General features: G+C 38.0%; 1 long non-coding RNA gene across 1 annotated transcript in view; it reads right to left on the bottom strand.

Moving 5' to 3' along the window:
* Positions 1–1,633, bottom strand: part of LOC117955467 — a 14,905-nt gene extending 13,272 nt beyond the window's left edge. Inside the window, exon 1 of the long non-coding RNA XR_004659049.1 lies at positions 1,551–1,633. This is a non-coding gene — a long non-coding RNA (uncharacterized LOC117955467). The remainder of the gene's footprint in view (positions 1–1,550) is intronic.
* Positions 1,634–4,939: the final 3,306 nt, after the last annotated feature.

Raw genomic sequence — 4,939 nt, 5'->3', positions numbered from 1 at the left:
AGGCAGTTCTGAAGGCAAAAGGGGGTCCAACCCGTTACTAGCATGGGGTACCTAATAAAGGGGCCGGTGAGTGTATATTAAAATGTTTTAATATGATGTATGTACACAGTAAAAAAAACTATTGTGAAACCTACTTACATGCAATTGTGTTTTCAACCATGTCCTACTGTCTTCCCATTTGGTCTCTTACCACGAAGGAAGTCACTGAACCAATAGCACGACTACACCATCGAGCTCTCAAGATTCATTGTAACCTTCCAAAGTGGTCTCACCATTGTATTGCACTCGAACGCTCTAAGGCTTTAACTTATGAAAACTTTAGAAACAGCCACGCAATTGCATTTCATTTTCAGATTCGAAATACTGCCTTACCAGCACTTGTTGCACTTATTCCGACACACGTGAGACCATGTCGACTCAACAGGTCGGTCTTGCAGGCACTTATCCCAGTACTCCTTAAAAAGTAATCTTTTTTTTTTATACATATACCAAGATTTGGAATGACATTCCGTATCACATCAGAACTCTATCATCCATCACATATTTCAAAAAGGCATACAAACAGCTCCTTCTTAACAGTTACACTTGCACTCATTAATTCGTTTGTGTATTGTCCAAGCCTTGTTTGCACTGTCCGTATTTGTCTAGCCCAGCTGATATAGAATAAATGTCTTTGTCCTTATGTAACTGTATTGTTGTTTTCAGTTGTTGAAATTAATTTTTCTATATTGATGTCTTGTATTAATGGCTGTTCCGACGTGCTGTAACCATGTTTTATTTGTCTACAGAACAGGAACCTGCTGAGAAACAGTTTTTAAACTGAGTCAGGCCCGTTTTTATATTGTAATGTAATCGTTACTTTTTCTAACTTTCCTGTATAATAAATATATGAAATGAAATGAAAGGTGTTCTACTAATTTGCACTTTATAATCTAAGGTCATGATTTCTTTAATGCGTAAATACAGATGTTCTTGATTGTTTTATTCTTTCCAGCTCATTGTTAATGTTTAGATATTGCGATGATTTAATACATGTTTGAAATTAACATAATAGCAACTTATTTCGAGCCATTTAAACTTCCAAAACAAAGAAAGGGCAAATTGGTCTATAATAAATCAGAGGACATTAACTACATTTTTTATTTTGCTGTTACATATTTTGATTAAGTTTGTGTATAATATGCTGATATTTTTTACATTGATTGTACTCGATTTATTGTCTCTTGTCTCTCCTGAAAATGCTACTTAATATTTTTAACATACGTTAAAATGAATATTAAGTTATCTTTACTCAACATATCAGTTCACTTAACTTACAAAAGTATTTGGACAATGTTTATTTATTTTATAGAGTTAGATCCAAATAACAGTTTAAACAGTGTACCTTAAAATAGTGTGAGGAAGGAACGTGTTTTGGTGGAACATCTGCACCTCGCAAAAAAAAACTTAATTTAATATCGGACGTGGCGTTAACTGTTGACACAATACAGTAACGTGAGCAATTTAAATTAGCTGATACATGGTAAAACCTCCAGTGTAGTAGTCCTTACTCGTGTATCTGTGTGTACTTGGTCCACAGCATCCCACCAATCGCTCCCAAAACGTCCCAGTTAGAGAGGAAGTGCTGTAAACAAAAATTTTTGTAAATCTCCTTTAATGCACCACCCTAATTTTCCTTACAACCTTCCACATTAAGCATCAAACATTACTCAGAAGTTCCGGTTAATGTTGCTCGATGCGACTATCCGTAAACAAACCGTAGTCGTTATCAACTACTTTTTATTTAATGTCTTGTACCAAACATTGCTGACTAATACATTTATTTATACATTTAGACATTTATCCCTCTGCCATCTCTCTGCTTAACTCTGGGAGGACTAGGTAATGTCGGCACATATGGTACACTGGGGTTTAAACTTTATGTTGTGGTCATTTACTTATTTATTTATTTTCTTTATTTGGTATATACTGTATTTTAAATGATGTTGTTGTCTTTGTTGTCATGTACCGTGTGTCAGTTTCTTGCTACTGCAGCAAATGAATCGCCCCTTGGGGACAAATAAAGGTTTTGATTGATTGATTGATTGATTATTTAAGCAAGTTAGAAAATGTGCAGGAATTCTTTTTGCAACTTCTGACTTACTCGTCTTCCTCCAACGCACCTGTCTCACGTTATAGATGTGCAAATTATTTACACCAACAAGCAATCAAGACAATGAAAACAACACATTTGACTTAGCAGATGGTAGAAAGATGACTGTCACTGGCCACCTGTTCTCTTCCTCCTCCACATCTCTCCTTCAGTTTTCTCTTTTTGTTTTGCATTGCCCTATATGTCCAGCAGATGGCCTCAGTGTATCTTATGTAATGTACATTGTGGCAGCTCGCCCCACTTAGGCATTTCTCAGTCCCCTTTGTGTGTCCTGTCTCCCTGCCCGAGTTAGTGTTTGCTTGTTGGTTCGTTTCCCATGTGCATAAGTGTTCAGCCCTGCCATGTTTTCTTATATGCTTCAATCATTTGCTTGGTCCTCAGTCAGGATTATTGGGAGGGGATGCATCAGACAATAAACCGGTAATTTAAGCTAGGCCTACTCTATATTTTGCCTGTAGCCGACATAAGCCTATATATAGCAAACACCTGTTTCTGTGAACATTTACAGTAGGTCCAATGAGAATACCGAATCCACTGGTTAAGATTCTGCCTAAACCAAATACCAAATCCCCCTCCCATCCTCAGTCCATTACCACAGTAAACACATTAATGAAGTAAGAAACATCCACAGCCTCTAAACTCTTGCGCTTGATCACATGGTCCACTGTCATTTGCTGTGTGTTGTCCACACAGCAGTTAAAAAGGAGACTGAATGTGATTTAGAGCCAAATGCACACATCTATCAATATGCACAATATTGAAATTCCAACCCGTTTTTACATGAATGTTTGGACAGTGGCTGTCCGCGTTTGTAAAAGGGACGCCAATAGTCCAGACCAAACGTGTGTGCAATAACAACAACAAAGGCACCTGAAAAAATGTTTGTATTTTACGAGATGGGAGTGAGAAGGTGTTGGAAGTTCAACACGGGCTACTATCTAGTGAGAAATGTAGTAAAAGACAGGGCTAGAATCGCCAATACTTTCCCGAAATTGCTAAATCTGAATCTGAAGTGTTTTTATGACTTAGTGTTTGGATTATTAATAACTTAAGACCCGGGATAGAATTTTCACGTTTGTATAAATTGGTTGTGCTACCACTGTATCTTGCAGCCTTAAAGGTGCCCTGCCACACAAAACCGTTTAATTGTATTTTTTTCTTATTTGTTAGGTCCATATCAATGGCAGCTGCTGGTCTTTCAAAGAGGGGAAGCCCATTTTTGGCCTACTTAATAAAATTGTACATTTATTTATAATTTTATATATAATATATACTGTAATATATTATAATAATAGTGTAATAATTATAATAATTTATAATATCCGTGAGATGGTTTCATCAAGAGGCATGGCCAGCAGTACATTTTCTTTGTCACAGCACTTCCAGTCACCCAGCTATAGTCATGCCAGGAGATCTGAAAATACCTGTTACTTTGACTTTCTTTTGGTATTTCTCATAGAATGTGGTAGAATTGCAGGAAACCCCTTGTCATCAAACTTATCGCAGCCACCTTACTAGACCAATTCTTAATTCAGTGATATTTGTTCTGACAACTGATTAAGTAGCAAAATTCACTTAAAAAAAACTTAAGGATAACATCAGCATCAATGTTTGCCTAATTGTTTCTTTGAGTATTCTACACAGATAGTGCTTTGTGATTCAGGACCTGTCGTCACGACCTCCAGTCCCAGTGTTTGTGCAAAGCTGGCACAGCTCTTTCAGACAGCTCATTACTCAGAGCTCAATATCCAGGTTATCCCCCCCTGTTCATGTCTGCACAGAAACTGAACAACAATGGCACAAGCCCAGAACTGCAGTAGGGCTAGAGGCAAATGTACTGTATATGTATGTATGAGTAAGGCTATGTAATTATTAATAAAAATAGTAAATTGCTAGAAGAAAGTACAATGATCTAAAGGTCAGAAGCATTAGAGGTGCAGCGTAACATAGTGGAGTACTGCATTCACTGAGATCATACATGTAAACATTAGCTGAGGCACAGCATATTATGATGATTCGTAACAATCTCTGTGTTTTTGGATACCTTGAGGGTAGAAACTTTTCTGAAAACCAGCACTGAGAGTGAAAAATGTTTCCTACCTTCAGGCCATCCTCATCATAAATGAGGACTGTATTCAGTGCAAACGACTCAATGCCACTAGACTAACTTTATGGACTTTGCTTTGTAAGTGACCTTTTTCCATACAATGCAGTTCCTAAAGCCTGCAGACCATTCATTCAACATAATTAGTCACAGTAGGATATTAACTGTATCACTTTGTCTCACATAAGTACACTCTACAAGGGTGTGAATGGGAACCCATGTGATATTGAGCTGCTATGTATTGAGGACCCTTACAAAGACTTTAAGATCAAAGAGAGGCCAATCATAGCAACAATGAGCCAGTGATCAGTTTGCAAAAACACCGGTGGAGACATCGCTTGGCTTAACCCAGTGCTTCTCAAATAGTGAGAGAAGCACTATTGGGGGGGCGCGGTGCGATACTTGGGGGGGCGCGTGTGACCCTGGTGAACAGGCTTTTTTTTTGGGCCGTACTAGAATAAAGTGTAATTGCGCATCCACTACAGTAGGCGGCAGTGGCGCTCTCATTGTTACTTCTGTCACATTTGCAACAGTGCAACATTTTACGACTTACAAGCCTTGGTGACCAGTGCAACATTTTACGACTCACAAGCCTTGGTTACCAGTAGGGATGAGTGAGTACAGCATTATCTGTATCTGTATCTGTTTACCACATGAATTATCTGTATCCGGATCCGTACTCG

Source organism: Etheostoma cragini, chromosome 13 (assembly GCF_013103735.1).
Source record: "Etheostoma cragini isolate CJK2018 chromosome 13, CSU_Ecrag_1.0, whole genome shotgun sequence".
Lineage (NCBI taxonomy): Eukaryota > Metazoa > Chordata > Actinopteri > Perciformes > Percidae > Etheostoma > Etheostoma cragini.
The sequence above is the reverse complement of the archived record's forward strand: the minus strand, read 5'-3'. Positions and strand labels throughout refer to the sequence as shown.